The 23,006-nt window shown below is 37.0% G+C and overlaps 1 protein-coding gene across 3 annotated transcripts in view; it reads left to right on the top strand.

The window, feature by feature from the left end:
• Window positions 1-23,006, top strand: part of LOC133528297 (neural cell adhesion molecule 2-like) — a 525,889-nt gene that overhangs the window by 47,765 nt on the left and 455,118 nt on the right. Inside the window, exon 1 of one of the 3 annotated variants that reach the window (XM_061865630.1) lies at window positions 1,764-1,778. The exons of the other annotated variants lie outside the window; for them this stretch is intronic. The gene's annotated coding sequence lies outside the window, so the exon portion shown is untranslated. Of the gene's footprint in view, window positions 1-1,763; window positions 1,779-23,006 lie in introns of those variants that run through there. 3 annotated transcript variants of the gene reach the window in all.

Below are 23,006 nucleotides of genomic sequence, written 5' to 3'. Positions count from 1 at the left end.
AAATATGTACAAGAATTTATCTTATGTACAAGATAAAATAATTAGGGTACCGCAGGGGCAGATTTCTTATCTGTCTGACCCTTCGTAAATTGTTCTCAAGGTCGTTCACCCGTAATATTGTGAGTTGAAAGGTTGACGTTCACTTATCAGATGTTCTCGTTTCTAAATAAATTCGCAAATTGACGAGATCGATGTAGCAATAATGTCAAATATCTACTGATAACAGAATTGTCACTTGTCATAATACGGATGTTGACTCATGTTGAATTATAATAAAATATTGTTAAAAGTAGATAGAAAATTAGCATTTCATCATTATCAATTTAAAATGTAGAAATACGTTAATTAATATGTTTAATGATAATATCATGCAATTTCGAAATTTTAAGTTTATTTTTAGTTTTATGGGGGTAGACTTGGTTGCAAAAATTATGCCTAGCGTAGTAGACGGTGACCAGAAGGCTAATTCAAACTTACATTTTGATATTATAATTATGTTTAAATGAATCATTTTATTATCATTCACTCGTACAGTCAGCATCAAAAGTAGCGGATCAAATAACGCTTCATAAATATCTACCATTCTGTAACAGCCTAACAAAAAGTGATGTATTTAATATAGAATAACTAAGACTGTAAAAGATATATTATTGAACGCGAATTTTAGAAATTTATCTACATCTGGAAAAGTTATATATCAGAATATCAGATACTTTTGGCGCGTTGTTTCATCCGCTACTTTTGATGCTGACTGTACACGCTCGCGCCAATACTTATACGAATAAGTACGAGCGATGTGCGAAACTGCACGATGATATCATTTATACATCAAAATGGAAGCTTGAATTGGCATATGTACAGAGTACAGAGACAGCAGTTGCTCAACTACTCCTTAATACATTCGCTGCATATGTCGTCAAGCTCACGTTAGACGTTAACTAATGAGATGACGATAACCCATTGCTGGAGTCTTCTTTATTACCTACATATAACATGAGTTTCACATGACTATCCACCTGTTTTCTTGAGCTTAATAGTCGCCTCTAAACCTCCCCTTATAGCGACCTCATTCCTCACACAAAGTTTACCTTAAGTTTATATTACCCATCAACGATTTCCTCGGATCACTGTTTACTCTAAATACTGATATACGTTGGTTACAATTTTCAAGAGACACATTTATTCTAATAACACCATAAGAAAGTCCTTTATTGATCAAGAAGCAAATTTACTATCACTCCCTGAAGTTGTCTAATAGCGCCATCTAACCTAGGATGCTGGCAACTATTAGCCGGTTCGCTATATTCGCGACAGCACACATTATCTTAATTTACTATCTCCCTTGAAATCGCTGTAGAAATTATTTAACTCAAATAGGTTGTGTAGGTACATATACACATTTTCATATACATATATTATATTTATACATTACTTAAACGTATATAACTACACACCTAAGTCAATATCGATAAACCGTAATGACTATCGATACTATCGACCTCACCTGAAAAAACTGGTCTTGTAGCTAGGCCCGGCGTCCGCGCAGCAGAGGTCATTTGACAGTCATTGCCATGATACGACGCGGAACGCATGTCTCCTTTGCTGCGACTTTATTGCCTTTCTCTTCCCGCTTGTTTACTTTACCTATTTCTATCTTCTGAACTGTTCTACTTCTGCTTTAAAACTGTGCCTGTGTGTTCTACCCTTCTATGCCTTCTGTATTGCTTGTGTATGCATTACCCGTGTACTTTAATGAAACTATATATACCACTTGAACTGTAAGTCTGGCTTTATTATTTACGAGATCCCAGTAGATAGGTAGTATACAACCCAGCAAGTGGCAAATAATATGTAGTATCGCTGCTATTTTGTCACGCATGTCGGGTGTATTTATTTACGTCGTGTGTATGATGTAATTAGAAAACATCTTTCGCGTTGTTGAGTTGAGAGAATTGCGTGGTTGACAATTGACATGTGTGCGTTGAGGTTTATCGCTTAGTCTGTCACGTAAGGTCCATAATTACTCAATTTAGGTTGGTATTTTGTTTTAGCCATCTTTGTGTATAGCAGATTTGATTTACTGACGTAAATTGTATAATTATTATTATGGATAAAATTACAAACAACAAAAAACGAAGTACCTACCTTTTTAGGGTTTCGCAGTCACCTAGAAACCCTTATAATTTCACCATGGCCGTCTGTCCGTCCGCGGCTTTACTTCGTGGTCTTTCATACATTAACCATACATGGCAATAGAACTGTAAAATTAAAACCATAAAAACATTTTTTAGGGTATGGGAGGTCCATAAAAATTTTTTTGTTTTGATTTTTTTGCTTTGTCCCAATAGTGTGGAGTATTATTGTTAGATAGGGCTTTTAAACCGAATTATTATTATAGTTAATATTTTCGGAAATAATAATCGCTAAGTATAAATTTATTTGATAGCGAAACGTGACGTACGTGTTTTCGTTAAGTCTCATTTTGTATGGGATTTTGAGTTTCCAAAACGTCCCGCTTGGCGCGCTGTTTCTAAATCCCGTATAAAATGAAACTTAACGCAAACGCGTTACGTCACCTCACGCTATCGAATAAATTTACAATAGGGGTTCTCAAAGAAAAAAAAAAACGTGCCTCCCCCTTTTACTTTTGAACCATGGGTCCAAGAAATATGAAAAAAAAACGTGAAACGTAATAAATGCTATCAATGAAAGCGAATATGATCGGTTAAGTCTTTTTTAAGTTATTTCAAAAAATATTATCTGAATAAAAATACTTACCAAACGCTGCGAAGGTACTCCCTTACCCCCTTATTCATAAACGTGTACTAAAGTTACGATGCCGCTGATCATCGTTTGTCCCTTTCCGACGTATTGGTATGATGGAAAGGGACAAACGATGATCAGCGGCATCGTAACTTTAGTACACGTTTATGAATAAGGGGGTTAGTCCTTTATGCTTGTAACAAAAATAGTTTATTATTCAAGTAGGCATATTAAAATGCGCTTATGAACGTCAAATAAAGATAATAAAAAGATAAAAGATAGAAGATAAGATAATAAATAATGTACAGTCAACCAATTTGATTCCTAGGCCACTATAGAACCATGCCATAATGACTTCTACGACAGTGCTTATTGCGCGCGTGTAAAGTATCTAGTAGTTAAAGCGACAAGGTTCTATAGTGGCCTAGGATTCAAATTGGTTGACTGTACATGATACTTAATAATAGCCCCCGTTTGGCTTGTTCTGACAAAATGGTAACTACGAAACCCGTACACGGAGTATAACCCGATATGCTCTTGGCCGATTTTATTAAATTTAGTAAGTACGTAGTATTACCCAAGTCTTTTGGGAAAAGCCCGAAATATAAATGAACTTTAATTTGTATTCGGCGTTTACCCGTGTACATCTAGACACCGACCATTGACGACCGGTTTGGCCTAGTGGGTAGTGACCCTGCCTACAAAGCTGAACGTCCCGGGTTCAAATCCTGGTAAGGGCATTTATTCGTGTGATGAGCATGGATATTTGTTCCTGAGTCATGGGTGTTTTCTATGTATTTAAGTATTTATAAATATTTATATATTATATATATCGTTGTCTAAGTGCCCTCAACACAAGCCTTATTGAGCTTACTGTGGGACTTAGTCAATTTGTGTAATAATGTCCTATAATATTTATTTATTATTTATTATTATTATTATTATCTAGGACTACCCAACGCTGGGAGGGTAATATCAGAAGTGATGATGCAACACCTTTTTTTTTAACGGTGTGGGAATGCTGTTACGCATCGTTCCCTTGACCCGAGGTGGGCCCATTTAGGGGGGAATGTGGGACTCACACCTCCCGGCTTTTTCCATTGAGAAAGAGGGGGAGGAGCCTACCCACTAAACCTACACCGGCGTTTCCCTCAATATGCCGTTTGGGGAAGCGTCATGGGATCGCGAACATTCTACCACGATGATGCAACGCCTAACGTTACCCAGTTAGTAACAGTTTTGAATGATTCACCAGTTTCACCACACTTAAATCGATGTTCGCGGGTAACTGGAGATAGCGGGTGAGTGTCAAAGTTGTGTAGACCGCGCTCGGTCTACCCTCATTCGTGCGCGTCGGCTGCATTCGCTTTCAACGTTACCACTGGTCGCGTCCACATGGTTTATAACCCGGTCGATTTAAGTGTAGTGATTACCCAGTCAGTGTTGGGTAGACCTAGTTGTGTACGGGTAAATGCCGAATACAGATTAATTAATCTTGTTTAAACTCTCGCACTTTAACCAATATGCTATACTAGTTATACTAGGGTGAACTTGAGTTTAATTAACATTCTAATATTACCTGTTTTATATACTCGTACATACATCAATGTAACGTTTATTTACTACTCAAGTGATTTTACTTATACCATAAAAATTTTACAACTGATAATCAAGAAACTTCTGTAATCCGCCAACGGCCGTTGTTGGGCCCGTCCGGGTTGGAGAGGTTCTACTTTACTTGACAGATGTCAACTGTCAATTTCATGCTCGTCAGTGTGGTAACAGTCAGGCACAATGCGAATACTGACTTACGGATAAAAGTCCCGATCACGAAAGGTCCTTTCTCCTCCCAACCGACACAAACGTACTTAAGGTTTTAATTTAATCATAAGTACTTTTAATACAGGCTTGATGAGCGGAAACATGTTTCTGCGTTACAAGAGGAAAGACAAACAGACATAACGAAAATAAACGGATTAAAACTTGGGGTGAAGTAATTGTGGGTTGCGTCAGATGCCGGTTTAATTTCACAAGGTTGCCCGGCTGTTCACATTGCGTCTACACAAAACCTTATCGTCATTAGCATTGTCCTGGCGTTTGGCCACGGCTCATAGGAGTACTAGTTTTTACGAAAGTGACTGCCATCTGACCATCCAACCCAGAGGGGAAACTAGGTTTTATTGGGAAAAGTCAGGTTTCCTCACGATGTTTTTCTTCATCGAAAAGCGACTGGTAAATATCAAATTATATTATTGTACATAAGTTCCCAAAAAACTCATTGGTACGAGACGCGGTTGGAACCCACGCCGCAACGCCCGCGACCGCCGGATTGAAAAGTCTCACCGCACGCTCTTACCGCTTGGCTACCAGCACTCTATCACAAAACCTGATTTTTATAAGGGTATGTCCAAGGTAGTGTGGCGTCAACCCAGACCTTGAAGTGGATGGCTGCACAACCCTGACGTTCCTGACTCCTTCGAGAAGATTGGTCTTATAATTGCCATAGGCCGAGATGCGTGGCAAAACCGACCAAGTGCGAGTTGAACTCGCACCCCAAGGTAACGGACGAACGAGCAATCCCTTATAGGGTTCCATTTTTTCCTTTTGAGCTACGGTGCCGCAGACAATCACAATGTGTTACATACTCGCTAGTCGCTGTTAAAGTTTCGTTTATAATATCAAGAAACTACAACAATAACTAATTTAACAACAACTTCGCAAAGTAAAAGATTAACTATAACATCATTCAACCATGAAACTAGTTTTATAAACAAACGTCAAACTTGTTCGATGTTTAGTCGCTACGTGAACAGCGAGCCTTACAAGCATCGGCAAAGTTTCCAAGTTGCAGCCTTTATGTAAAGAGTTACGAATAACGCCTCTATGTTACATTGAAAGTTTAAACACAATATAAGTTGGAGGTCTACAATTATTCTCGCCTAGTTTTTGTTTCCGGGGTTTAAAGCATTTTTTCTTAGTCTTACAATGAAACGTTAATAACTACTACGTATCCGTTGAAGCGGATGAGTGAAGATGATAGGTATGTAAAGGAATTTCATACAGCATTACACACCTAGGCCTGTAAAGCAACCTTCTTTTGTTTTTAAACGTCAAATTGTGACAACGTCTTGGCATTCAGCCATCAAATAGTAGTAGTTTCGTAATCTTTTTTTAACTGTGTAAACCTTTGAATAAAACAAAAAGACTACATTATTTTTCATTGCGAGTTTGAGAAAAGCACCATACAAATCTCGGCGAGAAACGGGGTTGCAGGCGAAGTAGATATAGACGGCCGAGCGCAGCGAGGGATACGCGCCTTTGTTTCCCGGCCTCTATAGTAATGTACTATTACGAATGGGTAATATCAAATATTTAAAAAATTAACATAGGACCGTTCATAATTCTATGTTTAACATGTGTGCACCAACGAACATGTGGAAACGCGATTTGTGTACAAACGAACTGGCCTGCTTCTTAGTGCCCGTAAGGCCCATTTTTACGACGCAATATATAAGTCAATGGGTTAATACACATTTTATACCTACTAGGCTTTGCGTCTTCCCTATAGATATCGTAAAGTTAATTAGCTTATTTTATCGCTGCACTCTTAGAACACCCTTAGAGGCAGGATATTTTTAGAGTTCCGTACCCAAAGGTTAACCCTATTACTAAAACTCCGCTGTCTGTTCGTCTGTCACCAGGCCGTATCTCATGAACCGTTATAACAAATACTACAAAGTACGGAACCATCGATAGGCAAGTTCAACTTGCACTTGTTTTTATAGTATCTATCTTGAAAGTCAAATAAATTAAAGGAAATCGTTTGGGTTTGGGCAAACGTTACGTGCACTCAAGACCTTTAATCGATTATTCCGTACGTAATATAAAGCGTCATAGTTTATATATATGTTTTAGTGTCCCCGAAGGATATAGCCTTCCTAGGAATTAGACCTAAGGCTTTCATCTCGCGTTCTCTAAACATATTACGTTGTCTTCCCACTTAGGTATAACGGGGAGTGCTCCGAGGAATTGTTCAAATTAATTCCTGCCGTTTCTTTCCGCCATAACCATACAATATTCCTATCTTCACTACTTAGATGGATGGTAGTCCTCATCTGTGCGTTTCTCCAGAAACTTCCTGCCTTACGTAGCTAAACTGTGGAATGAACTGTCGCCCGCGGTATTGCCCGACCAATACGACCTTCAAGAAAAGACCGAGACGAAAATTCTATCTTAAAGGGCGGCAACGGAGTTGCAAGCCTCTCTAGTGTTGCAAGTATGGGTAACGGTAAACTGCTCGTTTGCATCCTATGTCATAAAAATATATAGTCTAGATTACAATAATATCTTTGACGATGAAGTGTGCGAAATTATATGATAGAATGACTGACAGTAAGATTCTGTCAGATATTTTTGCACCCTTCGTTATTATATGATATAATTACAGCCAGCGTAGCCAACGTGCCAATCGTTAACGCTCCGTAGCGTAGCGTAGTCATCTCTCTCACACTCTTCCATGTTAGTGCGATAGTGACATTTGCGTTTCGTTAGCTACGAAGCGTTAACGATTGTGACGTTAGATACGCAGGTAACTTGTACAACAACGGAAACCCCACCTAAGTAATTCATTAACGTTCTAAACTGCGTACAACCAAAGACAGAAAACAAATGTAACGCGCAAAGTCCGCGCAATAAATATGAAACTCCAAGTTGTATCCAACGAGGGTAAGTTCGGGCAAGTTGTACCAACGTTAAGTTGTAGCCGCAAACTCGGCCGCAACCTTCTTGCAAGATTTACTCGGGAAGTTGCTGTCGCGCGCTGTTGCCGCTTTTTCGTCGGTTAATTGCCAGTTACTTGTTAAGGGTCTAACACGCCCTGTAGTTCGATTACTTTGCTGGAGCACGCAATGAACGTTAAACTTCTAGAGCCTTCCACGGAAAAGTAAATAACATTAAACTATTTTTTTTTTCATAAAGACACGTCTTCGAGCCATACTACCTTTTTTATAATAGAGTAAAAATTTAAAAATTATCTGCTTCAAATAACTCGAATTTTCGAAAAGTCGCCAGGTTCGAGTCTAGCCCGAAGGGAAATTTTTCCCTTAATATAAAAAGAAATATATCCATTGATTTGCAAAGCTCGTAATTTTCTTATAAATTATACGTAGTATTTTTTATTGAAGTACCTAACTTCAAATATACATATTACAATACATTTCCGTGGTCACGATGTAATTGTTTTTTTTTCTCAATGATGCAAATTTTAATGACAAATGCGTGTTTTCCCAGAGATAAGACCTGGCTACATAGATTTTTCTTCGAAATCATTCAAGCCGTTTCCAAGATCCCCGAAATACATAAATATATATATATGAATTGCTCCTTTAAAGATTTATATTCCCAACGTTAAATTGATACCTACTTTTAGCATTAGAAATCCAATCTTGCGTTCCAAAGTAGCCGACGACGTAGCCCTGACAGCCGCTAAGTTTTATTGGGACTGGGCTAGGCTAGACACATATGCCCTATGACACACGACTTGTATGCCAAGAAAACTACAGAGTGGACACTAAACATATGACGTATTTCGAAAATAATGGCCAAAGTTTTTCCTTGAGGACTCTTTGCCCGTGAGCGAGGTAAAAGCTAACAAATAATGAATAATTAAAAAAAATTGTGTTCTCGAATAATAATATATGTTTTTTTTTAAATTATAAACTGATCGCCGATTGGACCTAATTACACCTGATGGAAACTAAATACGGAGCCTAAGATGGAGTTCACCGGTTCAGTAGTAGCCTATTCACTCTTGCTTTAAAGAGACCGAGGTCATATTTATCAGGGAATACATATTCACTGTTGCTTAAAGAGACCGAGGTCATATTTATCAGGGAATACAGATTCACTCTTGCTTTAAAGAGACCGAGGTCATATTTATCAGGGAATACAGATTCACTCTTGCTTTAAAGAGACCGAGGTCATATTTATCAGGGAATACAGATTCACTCTTGCTTTAAAGAGACCGAGGTCATATTTAGGTATCAGATAATACAGATAGTGTGAGCGCATTCCATTCCTTAGCAGTCCACACCAAAAAAGTGGAGACAAATCGTTTTATGCGAACAAATGGATGCGGTTACCACGAACGGGTGCATTCGTTCCCTGCGCCTAGCCTTCCTAACTCGTGTCATCCCACTCATTTTAATCAGTATAAATAGTACTGCGACTTCAAAGACCTGGAGGACTTTTTTGACCTCTATAAATATGGCTTACATATTTTTTACCCTCAAATATCAGTAGGTTAAAGCTTGTAGCCGATTATTTTTTCTTTTTTCTTCTGTGTGAGTAAAATAATATTTTATACCTTCATAAATATACATTTTCTGTAATGTTACTTTCATGTGTTTGCATTCATAAAGTAACTAACATAATTTATTCTTTTAAGATCAAAGTTTTGTGTAGAAAAACTCACCAAATTTTTATGCCAAGAAACTATCCTTTACAAAATGCATTTGTAATGGAGAGCGATGTTTTTTCTTTAAATTACAAATACAAATATATTTTATAGCATACCGCACCAAAAGAAAAATAATTTAGAATAAAAAATGATTACCCCGTTACATTTTAGTTATAAAGAAACCATAAAATTATAAAACTAAAACAGAAATTAAACGTTAAAAGCAATTTTAGAAATATTATAGGTAGTACATTATCACACAAATTGAAAAAGTCCGACAGCAAGCTCAATAAGGCTTGTGTTGTGGGTACACAGACAGCGATACATATAAATACTTAAATACATAGAAAACACCTATGACTCAGGAACAAATATCCATGCTAATCACACAAATAAATGCCCTTACCAGGATTTGAACCCGGTACCATCGGCTTCATAGTCAGGATCACTACCTACTAGTCCAGACAGATACATACACTGAGAAAAAACCATTTAAAATAAATGAAATTGCATTAAGGTTTAATGCTTTCAACAGTTCCATATGAGCATATCGAACAAAACAGGAAATTTTATTATCCGAAAAGACAGTAAATTTTACTATTTTGAGTAGCTGTGAGAATGACTGTTCGTTTGTTATTATAATTTTTTTAATGCTTAGAAATATTCAAACAGTTAACTTCACTGTTTTATATTTAACTGTTTTTCAAACATTTGTTGATATTATATAAAGCAGATAATCTTAATACAAATCACTTTAGTATGGGCTTGATAGATCATATTTTTTTCAGGGTAAGTAAAAAAAAAATTGAAACATCTAATAACTAACATAATTTAGTGGAAACACACGAGCACTCACGATCATAACCGACTGCAGGAAATTCTTGTTAATGGATTCACCCGCACCAATGCATTGATTGCATTAGGACCGCCGAAAGGGCGTGCATCAAAGTTAACAGGATTCTGTGGCAGAGTGCGAATCCTGGTTTCAATTTTGGATGTCAATGTAATAAACTTTGATATCATTGGACTGAACTGGGTGACACTAAAATGTCACTAAAATCTATTTCTTTCTTTAATGCTATTTAGTTTCCAGTTTAGTTTTTGTACTTTCTTATTAGTTACTACTAATTGAAGGTTGTCAGTAATAGATCGCTCTTTAGCGATAAGGCCGCCTGTTTTTGTATTCCTTTATTATTCCTTCCTTGTTAATTTATTTTGAGGTTGTGTGCATTAAAGAGGATTTTTATTGTGTTGTAATAAAAGTTCGCAACGCTTTGAGAGCCTAACTCTTAAATTAATAAGTCGGCTAAAATTATTTGTTTGAGCATTTTCACAATAAAGGATTAAGCAATTTTTTTGTGACATTCCGTAGATTTCATTATCTACGCGTTATTTTTCGGTAAGCGTTTTTCTCCAACAGCAATTTCCTTTTTTTTAAGTTTTCCACGAATACTTCAGACTATCCTTCTGCATGCCTGATAAATCTAATGACAAAATAACAGTAAATTTAATTGATATGCAAAATTCAAAACTCAATCCTTATAAGTATAGCGGTACTTCTATATAGCGGCCAGGGAAGATTTATTTGGTGTTAAATAATAATCTATTTATATCTGACTACATCAATTTATATTGAACAATAGTAGTTTACTATACAATGGTTCAGGCGAGACTGGGGTCCCGTTGATCCGTTCCTACGGATATGGCTTAAATTTTGACTAATCAGCTCATATCGTGGACATGCGTACTTGGATTCCCGCTTGTTGTCAAGTCAACTATTATGGCTTTTGGCTAATCAGCTCATATCGTGGACATGCGTACTTGGATTCCCGCTTGGGGTCAAGTCAACTATTATATCGCAGAAAAATAATAGTACTGTTTACGGAATCATTATTTTCTATAGTTGGAGTAACATACTGGATCTAGATAATATGTGAGTGAATGTTTCTTCAGCAATATTGTCAAAATAGTATAATTGTGCTATCATTCGCCTCTGTGTCTAGCTTGCTCTAATACATTTACGAACGAAGACAATGAGAGATGACAAAATTACATTAAGTATTTTGATGTCGTAATATAAGCTCAAATTGGTCTCTATTTTTCATAACCCAATAGGCCTAAATAAACATTACCATTAATAAAGTTCTTAACCTATCATTATAAAACGCTATATCATGTTGATGTTGAAGTTAATATAATATTTAAAGAAAACTGACGTCGGAACGAGCCCAGAAAATGTTTTCATTTACTAAAATGAAACCATTATTTTCGGGCAATGAATTATTAAGAAATCCCAAGAAACGAACCCTTCAGAATTCCAAGTGTTAAATATTAATTTCTAATGATAACAAAGTAGAAATTTACTTTCAAGAAATGGAGTATTGGGTCTAACTGAATTGTTAAGCTATTTTGGGAAAGCTGTAATGTCTTAATGGGAGTGGAATATCATTATTTTACATAGATTAAGAGGGGGTTAACGCAAAAATCTAGTTTACACGTTTTAATTAGGAAAGAATGCCATGAATGAATTCATACGAAAACTAGACTTTACTTATAAATAAATAATTTTTTTTTTTTTTTATTGGCATTAAGGTAAGTACATTTTAGTGTTGAAGTCCCTGACTTCTGAGCTAGGTAAAAACCTGTGTTACAGAAGTCAGTGTCCTCTCCCAAACATAATAGTAACTATTAAGACATTAACCATTTTCATTTAAGACTTAAAGTAGATAATTAAGGCTTGTTTTAACTTGTAAGGGCATAGTTCAAGCAAAACCGAAGCGAAGCGATACTGTACTCCAGGAAAAAGACTGCTGATAAATCGTCAAGTCACACCCCATGTGGAGTATTGTTGTCACCTTTGGGCAGGAACACCTGGATGTCAGCATGGGCCCTTCAACTCAATACAAAGGCGTGCTGTACGAATAGTCGACGAAGCCGAACTCAAAAGCGTTTTTGAACTTAAGGACCTGCCACCTTGTGTGTGTTCTACCGCTTGTATAATGGGCTGTGCTCTGAAGAATTGTTTGGCATGATGCCAACGACTACTTTCTATTACCGTAACACCCACCGTCGGCAGGGGTTTCATTCTCACACCCTAGAAACTAAATAGTCGCGCACTGTGCGATTTAAGAGGAACTCTTTGCCGAGGTTTTCCCAGCCGAGGTTTTCCCAAGGTTTTCTACAGTATGAGGTTTTTCAATCTTACCTTCAAAGGTTACCGTTAAGTGGCTACACCAGCCAGAAGTGCTGCTGCAAGAACGCAGAGGGGTTGGTCATAAAAGAGAGGTAGGGACGGAGAGACTCTTCGAGCTTACTCAAATGCACGCGCTGGTACGATCCTGGCCGTTATTCAGAGACGTATACTGACCATAAAAGGTTTGATAGAAAGACATCACGAAACATGTAATTTTCATTTATTTTCAATTGTAAATCGTTATTCTGCATACTAACTATAACAGTATACTTTTAGTTTGAAATAGCTAGTGATATGGCTGAAGGAACTGCCGAGCAAATTTTTGTTTTGTATAATGAAAGAATTATATTTTTACAAACTTTTATTTCTGCAATTTATGTATCTATGTTTGTACGGGTCAAATCTTGCAAGTTAAATTTGACCCACTTTCCAGTTTCCGATGAAGATGAAAATTTGCATACATATGTGAGTCAGGTGACAATGTAACATTGTGGTACCATTGAGCGGATCATGATGATGGAGACAAGAGGTGGCCATGGGAAGTCTGTGATGAAACAACGCAATCTAATTGTATTTGCGGTTTTTAGAATTTTCTCGATGAGTACCTACTCATGCCTGTGGAAAGAAAAGTATAGTCAGCGATAAAAGTTGAAACCCAAAATGACATTTTTGCCAAAAACTTATTCTAACTTATAGATTGTAGTAATGTGACAGGAATTCTACGCACAAAATGGCAGAGCGTTGTATAGTAGTTAATAATCTTCATTAATTTACTCGCTTGCTTTTATCAAAAAGCATAGTAAAATATTCTCCACAAATTCCAGTTCTCGTGATCCAACATTTTCGTTTCCAATTTACTGGCTTGTTCATTGGCGGCGGCGCCTCGTTTTGCAGAAATCCGGTAACTCTCAGTGGTACAGTTGCAATCGGTTCGGAGAAAAGCATCCCTCATTCTGTACATGCGATTCTGCTTATCTACATAGCGAGTCGAGCAGTTGTACCAATGGTTAAATCCATGAATTTTTGAAGTTGTCGATCGATTCTACTTCCTGTGAGATTCAAACGTTTCTAAAAAACCTGCTATCTACAGTGTATATTTTTGATATAACTGCAAACTTAAACTAGACGTAGATTTTAGTGCTATAAAACAATTTTATCAGATTTTTTAGTTTAGTTTTAATTGCCAGAGCACAATTAATTTTTGAAAATATTTCGAGCTGCAATGTATTTCGTACATCTGGTCACTTGTGACAGTTGTGACGTCACGACATTAAATGCGATGTTTTGAGTCAAAACAAAGTAGTGATACATTGCTTGCTGAATTGTTTTGTATGGAAAAATAAAAATTGTCCACTTTATTACAAAACTTATGAAAGTGTGTTCATTAAAACCTAACCTAACCTAACCTAACTAACCTTTGATTATGCAAGTATCAAAAATATACGCTGTATTGTACCCCATACCTGGGCGACCGAGCTTTGCTCGGTTATAACTATTTATTGTAATATGGTGGTGTATAGGTGATAATCTTAACTACATTTTTTTACTAAATTAAACTTGTCTAGAACAATAAAAATTAAAAAATTATATATAAACTTGAACATATAAAAAAAAAAGTTAGTCACCGGGCGAGATTCGAACCCGTAACACTCGTTTAGCAGTCCGCGTCTTAACCGGCTGGATGAAATTGGTTTGATTACATTATTTGTCTTTTCTATTGAACTCCAATTTGGAACACACCACCACAACTAAAACCACACAAATTACTGCTTCATACCGAGCTGTATCCAATTCCCTTGCTTATACCAACTATCCGAATAATTTATTCAGTGGCTTGGCTGATATTTCGATCGTTAATCACAAGCAAATTACCATTGACATCTGATTATACTTAGTTATTAACAATCTTGAGCTCACGCTTAGACTGGTTTCTATGATTACCGCTCTGTACTTGTAAGCGAAGGCAGTATATACTCCTGCTTTATTCATGCTGTGGCCATCCTAATTATGAGCTTCAAATATCTGCCGCATAACAAAACGACGTAACTACAAAATGATTAAAATACGTATGTGATGTTTCAACTCTAAAAGGGTTTTGATACGTCGAACATTTAATATTCTAGTGGCGAATCAAAATTATTGCAGAAGAGAAACTTGATTTGTTTTAATTGCAAGTCATGAAAGTACTAAACGGGTATAGACTAGAAAAGAGTAAACTGAAACTGACTTTAGCTGCGAGACTACTGCATTTTAATTTATTTACATAATAATGAATTATACATTTATATAATAATGTTTTCAACTGTACTCTCAATGTGTATAGAAACTATGTTAATCAAATTTGGAATCGGAGAGTGACTGGAAATTGTCGGCTGCCAGCATATTGGCATTGCATAGAAATGTTACCTCGCTCTGCATTTTCTATCGCATGTATAACGGGGAGTGCTTCGAGGAATTGTTCGGATTAATCCCTGCCGTTTTCACCATCGTTCTATGCGACAACATATCCATATTTACCACTCACGTAGCTGGTTGGCAAGCCTCAACTTTGATTTTCTCCAGAAACTTCCTGCCCCGCACAGCTAACCTGTTGAATAAACTGTCGCCATGGTTATTACCGGACTGATACGACAAAACATGATACCTACATTATCAAATCAAATGGTTATAGACCCAGCGAGAGTGAAAGTCTCCGTTGCAGCCTGAACAAAAATGCTTCCAGCTGTCCGTCTGACCGGCTATTTTCCTGTATAGGTCCCATTTCTCAAGCAATTTTCATTCAATTTGGTAATTACGAAATATCATTTGATATTTACCACTAGCTTTTCGGTGAAGGAAAACACCTGCATACATCTGCGAAGAAATTCAAATGTGTATGTGAAGTCCCCAATCCGCATTGGGCTAGCGTGGGAACTATAGCCCGAGCTCTCTCGCGCATGAGAGGAGGCCTGTGCCCAGCAGTGGGACGTATATAGGCTGAATTATTATTATTATTGGTAATTAGATTCGACAATTATTTAGAACTAGTTTCTGCCCGCGACTTCGTCTGCGTAGAATTGGTATTTCCTTAGTCACATCCAGTATATTCACCTCCTTTTCACCCCCTTAAGGGATGATTTTCGGGATGAAAATGATTCTATGTACTTTCAGAAAACGCAAACTATTTCTGTACCAAATTTCATCTAAATTAATCCATGGGTTAAAGCTATTCTGAGACTATAATGATATAATGTTGTATTGTCCAAATATGAAGTGACTGTGATACAGTGAAGTGGACTGGTAGTACCTAAAGTAACAGTGCTTAGTAACAGTAAAGTGGACCTTAAAGTGCAGTATTTAAGTGCGGATTTACAACAGCCAGGTGCGAACGTTCCTATCATATGTATCGATTTATTTTCAAATATAAATACTTAATAAATATTACAGGGACATTATTACACACATTGACTTAGTCCCTCGGTAACCTAAGAAGACTTGTATTGTGGGTACTCAGACAACGATATATATAATATACAGATACTTAAATACATAGAAAACATCCATGACTCAGGAGAAAATATCTGTGCTCATCACGCAAATAAATGTCCTTACCCGGGACCATCGGTTTTATAACCAGGGTCACTACCCACTGGGCCAGACAGATTGTATATGAAGTAGAAATTCATTATCTGATGCTGTAGATAATTCTAGTATCCCATTTGCGGTTAATGCCAGATACCTAATTAATTTTCCTGTTTAGTGCGGTAATAGCTTCAGAGAATCACTAATCAATGATGCTACAAGTGCATTCAGCATAAATGGATTGCGGATGTCAGTCTTTGCCAAATTACAATCAATAATGACAAACTGGATGACTGACAGCGTAAATCAGCATTAAATTAATAGGGAGGGTATATTTGGGGGCGCTAGATTGGTTGTCAAATAGAAGATGGGATAACAAAATTTAGGGCGTCCGCTAGCTGGCGAAAAATAGTAAGAGCAACTGGTTGACGAAAAATAGTATGAGCAACTGGTTGATGAAAAATAGTATGAGAAACTGGTCCATGAATAATAGTATGAGCAACTAGTTGATGAAAAAACTGGTTGATGAAAAATAGTATGAGTACTGGTTGACAAAATATAGTAAGAGGAACTGGTTGGTGAAAAATAGTAAGAGCAACTGGTTGATGAAAAATAATAAGAGCAACTGGTTGACAAAACATAGTATGAGCAACTGGTTGATGAAAAATAGTATAACTGGTTGACAAAAAATATTATGAGCAACTGGTTGACGAAAAATAGTATGAGCAACTAGTTGACGAAAAATGGTATGAGCAACTAGCGCGGACGCGTGTGATGGAATTTACCTATACAATCAAAGTTACGCTTTCATTTAAAAACGATATGATGAAGTGACAGGAGTAGAAGGTAGGACCTACTCGTATATACTCTCCTGGCCGGTTTCGACCACAGCGACTGTTTCAGCTCCGTTGTGCAATACGTTCGTGTGCTTGCATGTGGCTCGTGTAGCCGATTTTATTTGCTAAGGCACGTGCACATGTCGAGCAAGAAAGCACAACCTTGACGTAATTATACGTAGTAGCCGCTGGTGGTTTTTATTTTTTTTATACTACGTCGGTGGCAAACAAGCATACGGCCTGCCTGATGGTAAGCAGTCTCCGTAGCCTATGTACGCCTGCAACTCCAGACGAGTTACATCCGCGTTGCCGAACCTAAACCCTCCCCTCGAGCTCTGGCAACCTTGCTCACCGTCGTCGTGGTGGTGCCGTTTGATATCGAGTTCCACAAGTCGACAGGATTCAAAATCATTGGTTTGCTTAGCGACGAACGATCTCTATTCAGGGCGGTGGGCCACCTACTTTTCCCACAGAAACGGGTCAATGTTGTTGATTTTCACAGAAGTACAACACACACGAGAACAGGAGTAAAATGTATACTTAATACAAAACTTTGATTGACGGGAATTTTATTTTCATTTCTGGTACAAGCTTTTATCGCTGACTGTACTTTTTTTCCACACGCAACTAATACTCATCGAGACAATACTAAAAACCCCAAATAAACAAAGGTTTGCGTTGTTTTATCAGAGTTCCCATGGCCACCCTCCTGTCTCCATCATCAGATCTGCTTGATGGTAACAAAATATTGCATTGTCGTCCTACTTACATATTATTGTAGTAGTGTATTTTTTTTTGCTTACAGAGCAAGTTAAATAAAAGCTTGTAATTAAATAGATTTTGTTGGTATTGGTTACCATATGGTAATTAATTAGCTTTGCTGAAAGATATCTTTACCGAGGCTGGCAATCAATAATGCCCTACTTGCCCTCGTAGCCTTATTAGCACTACAACTGACAGCATAAATTGATGGCTGCCTGTGTTTGGTGAAATACAACCGACACGGTGATTGGCTAGTTCAATGACAGGCTAAGTATACTTGGTCAACCAAATCTCGTCAGTAGCAAAAGGCGGCAAATTTGAAGAATCGCGGGCTAGCAACACTGTTTTCGAATAATTCTCTCATATTTAATGTTGCTATACCCTCTCAGGGTTCATGTTGAGACTGTACTGGGCTTTAAGCTATTAATAAGCACCAAATGTACACATGAAACGCAATAAAATATTTGACTTTGACTATATTTTAGCTGTGGAATGTGGATAATGAATGATAGGCATCATGTTTGTTTACATTCTGAATCGCTGCTATTTTAAAAGAAATTTCTGATGTCAACATTAAATACCAATATATGAAATGATCTTGTGCATGAATTTAAAATAAGTCAAGGTGCCTACAATATAAAATGACGCTCGTTGATCGAAAATATTTGAAAATTTTGAGGTTATGATAACTACATATTTTGGTTCGATGTACATTGCTGCTTTTCTTTATTATTTATTTTTTTATTTTATAATACACACCAACAGTACATAAACAAAGCTAGTAAAGTAACAAGTATAGTGGACACGTATAATATCTATGCACCAATAACAGATGTGCAACAACACTCAAACAGTTCGCAGCTTTTTACACTGCATTAATAACTACAACTTTACTATACATTAATAGATTAGGTGATTGAAACATGCATAGGAAAAAAAACTAATTACTTACTACTACTATAGTACTAATGTATTACCACAAGCATTTCAAGTTTGTTTGAACATTCTGCTCTTTAAATTTTGAATAGAATCACTAAATGTCTATTTCGAGGTTTTGTAGAAGTGATAGATTATTCCAAGTTACTTGCATTCTATGGAACGGAAGTGACTTGCCCAGTTTAGTCCTGGTAGAACCGGGGCGAAAAATAGTGCGACGACAAGACCGCGTGCTAGCCTTCGGTACTGTAAAGTTTAAACCTCCCAACAAGTAAGGTTCCGCGATTTTACCGTTTACCAACTTGTGTAACAAAGCGATGCCAGTCTGAGCGCAATACTGCCTTTTGAGTGTTGCCCTACTTCACTTTGCTGTACATTGCTGCTGACATACTTTGCTTGACAGACTATAGTTCATAATTATACCTCACACATCAAATGATGGTCCCTATGTCATTTCATTTTGATATGGAGTAGTTGTCACGTAAAACGTTTGTAGACGATTTTTACGTTTTTTTAAAGATAGTTTATTAGTTTATTTAGATATACATTTAAGATTAAAGTTATAAAAATAGGGTAACAACATATTTCTTTGATTATTTTTTATATTGAGCCAAACCAGAAGAAACTTAAAGGAACCTGGCATAAGGACCATCATTCAATGCTAGAGGTAGGTAGATCGGTGCCCTATTGATTTTCCGACAAACAATACGCCGATTTTCGATTCGCCGACAACGATTCGCAAAACGGGTTTTTTGGCCGAGTAACGATTGGCAGAATGTCATTATGCATAATAGTCGTTTGCACGAGTAGTCAATTCGCAGAACATTGATACGCATATTTACCTTCAATGTTTTCCACATTGTGAGGAAACCTGCATACATCTGCGAAGAAATTCAAAGGTGTATGTGAAGTCCCCAATCCGCATTGGGCTAGTGTGGGGACTAGCCCGAGCCCTCTCGTGCATGTGAGGAGGCCTGTGGCCAGCAGTGGGACGTATATAGGCTGAATAATTATTTTTATTTGAAATAACAGAGACAGCCTTAAATAATTCAATGTCTACGCCAACGTATTAAAACCGAAAAAATCTGAACCTTAAAAACAGATTCACGGAGCTTCTGAAAAGCTCAATTATGACGCTGGAGAAATAGTAATGAAGACGAAAATTTGCAAATTTCATTTAAGTCCTGGCCAACTTTACTCGTAGTTTTGTATATAAATGTTGGTTTTCAGTAGATGTGTGTCGTCTAGTAAGTGAATTAAATGAATGAATATCTTTATTTAGGGTTCCGTACCCAAAGGGTCAAACGGGACCCTTTTACTGAGACTCCGCTGTCCGTCCGTCCGTCCGTCTGTCACCAGGCTGTATCTCATGAACCATGATAGTTAGCCAGTTGAAATTTCTACAGATTATGTATTTCTGTTGCCGCTATAACAAAAAATACTAAAAATAGAATAAAATAAATATTTCTTTCCAATCTCGAGGTTATCCAATCACCGAAGTTAAGCAACGTCGGACGGGGTCAGTACTTGGATGGGTGACCGTTTTTATAGATAATGGTACGGAACCCTTCCTGTGCGAGTCCGACTCGCACTTGGCCGGTTTTTGAAGTGTACAGAAAGTGATACGTTTCTGCAATAGAGCATTTTACTTGTATTATATACGGGCGATTTTCCGAAACTCGATGACTTGCGCCTATTTTGCGTGATATGTTGGGAGTGGGCTAGTCCTGCTAGCCCAGCTCCTCGAGGAATCCTATCAAACCTTTAATGTTGAGTAGGACCTCGGGGAGGTCTCTCGGGGATCCGAGATGTTTAGCCCTGTATGGAGTCACTCCGCTGCATTCCAGCACCACGTGAGAATATGTTTCTTCTGTCTCCATGTCAGCATTTTACTTTCCATGTACGATTTTTTTTTTCATTTTTTTTTTACTATAAGCAGTTCAAATTTGGTTTTAAATGGATTTGTTATACAATTTCTATTCTGATCTCCCCATCCCATAAACAACGATACTTTTACCTGAATGGTTAGTTGAAAGTACCCTCAAGAAATGCTATAAAAATTATAGGTACTTGGTGATGTTTTAAAAAACACATGTATTTTACTTTCCACGTATCCGAAATAAAAAGTAGAGTGTTCATGTTCAACTAGGGCGAAAGGTACTCGTATCATTTCATCCCTTGGTTAACAAACTGGGATTTGGGGAAACTCTACAGCTGTTAATCAGATATTTTTGACGCAAAAAAGTTGTATACGTGCTGTGGGTGGAGTAGGGTCATTAGATTCGTGCAGACCTCTTTTTACAAAATTCAAAGCCTTGACCTTGGCTAGCATTTATATATTTTTATTTATTTATTTATTTAGCACAGTATAATAACAACTGCTACATGATGTCAGGAAAAGTTTATAATAATATTCCTCTAGATTTAAGACTGCTACCAGATAATTTATTTCAACGGAAACTCCGACATTGGCTCATTGATAAATGTTTTTATAAATTAAATGATTTTTTAAATAATTGTTATACCTAGGTTAGAAGTTGACATTGTAAATTTGTATATTCTTTATGACTGTGATTTTATTTTATTTTAGTTGTAATGATATTAATTTTATTTTAATTCATTTAATTCATTTATTTCAAATTGTATATTTTAATTTGCATGCCACTAAAAATGGTGAATTGTGCTGATCCATATTATTTTAAGTCCATCACATTGTACCTGACCATGATTCTAGCAAATAAAAACTTTGAAACTTTGAAACAATCTACTATTGATTGAACTCAGTCTTTAACTCACCGATGATTTAACTCGCTCAATAACTCACCTTTCTCAGTGTTCCTTGCTCGCTCTTTCCCACTCATTATTCGAATAAGCCGAGCGTGACACCCCAATAGTCAGTATTATATTTCGCGCGTAGTAACTATTATGAAGTAAAATTATATAATAGTATTTTGTGCAACGGGTGCATAATAAGGGTTCTTAAAATTCTAGGGCCGAAGTTACAGAACGAAACGAAGTTAAATTTTGTAAAGATAGACCCGAGGATTTTAAGACCTAATTATGTGACCAGCACACGATAATTTTTCTAAGATATCAAACAACTAAAATAATAAATAAAATCAAAATAAATATTGGTTTGTATATCGTTTCTTTGCCTAGAAGAATAAAAAAAAACTTATATAATATTCCAAACTCTGCTTTTAGGTTCCTAACAGACAGGGGCGTGCTTCTTAAATATGGAGTGTTAGAATAGAAAAAGGAATTTAACTTTATACCTTATTAAATGCATAATCCTTTATTTTTGTTAGGCTACCATTTGGTAGACACCTACCGTCTCATCTATTTCATTCATCTTCTTCTTAGTCGTTTCACTCTTGACAGAGTGGTCGTGTTTATTATCGGATGGTGACGTGCTTCACAACACGCCATCATTCTTCTCTGTTGGCATTCTTCACATTTTGTATGTCAACCCATGCAGCTTTGACCTAGTCTGTCCATTTCATCGGTGGTTTTGTTCATGGCCTGGTACCATCCATTCTCCCCTGGACCGCCTATTTCATTACGTTATCCGTTTTCCAGCCTCAGGGGAACATTTTAAAATTACGCTAACAAATATTTATACCCTCTAAAACTATTAAATTAGGTTACTACACCGTACCCTCTCAAAATTAAGGATCTAAACCATCCTTAATTGGATTCGTAGGTATAATCCATATTACCAAGGGTACTGGTTAACGAGATAAGAACATGTTTCTCAACAAGCGAGCGAAGCGAAGTTCTTTCAACTTGGAATACACGGCTGACTCCCCAACCAGCCTCCCGTCAACAACGTCCCGGCATTTCGATGTTTTTAAACGGAACTATCAGATGATCGGTAGTTTTATAGGAAATGACTTAAGTATATTTGTTCTTATTTAAATGAAATTAAGTAAACGTGTACTTCATTCATTAAATTACGAGCAGGCTTACTCAAGGGGTTATGGAGCTAGAAGAGCCTAGGCTAGCCCAAAAGCTATTTGTGAGGGGTATCGTTATTCTGCTCAACTCCTTCGCTAGAACCTCTATTTTAGCAGAAGGATAACTTGGATTATTCAATTTCAAAGTCTTTCTGTTTTAAACAAGCCTGGACTTGCACTTCTAGCGGTCGCGATAATCTTCCATTTCGCTATAAATCGCTGGATAAAACAGGTTGAGAATGCAGGAATCCCCAAGGATTTTCAATATTTTTGCGAAAGTAGCACGCTCAGTCTTCCATATCACTCTAACCGTTACTTAATTATATGTGCGGCGCCCATGCACTGCTTTTTGTGTCTTGCCTTCAGAGTGAGGTACAATTCTGATACCTATTGATCATAAGAGCCTTTATGCTTTTAAAAACCGTGCTTCTTAGTTGTCTCTGGCCGCCGATGATGGCGCATGTCCCGTAGGACTTTTAATACAAAACGGGGGTCAATAATGGACACGGTTCGTCCACATTGATTATATTTAAAAAATAAAT

The sequence above is a fragment of the Cydia pomonella genome, chromosome 19 (assembly GCF_033807575.1).
Source record: "Cydia pomonella isolate Wapato2018A chromosome 19, ilCydPomo1, whole genome shotgun sequence".
Taxonomy (NCBI): Eukaryota; Metazoa; Arthropoda; class Insecta; order Lepidoptera; family Tortricidae; genus Cydia; species Cydia pomonella.
This window is presented reverse-complemented; position numbering and strand designations above follow the sequence as displayed.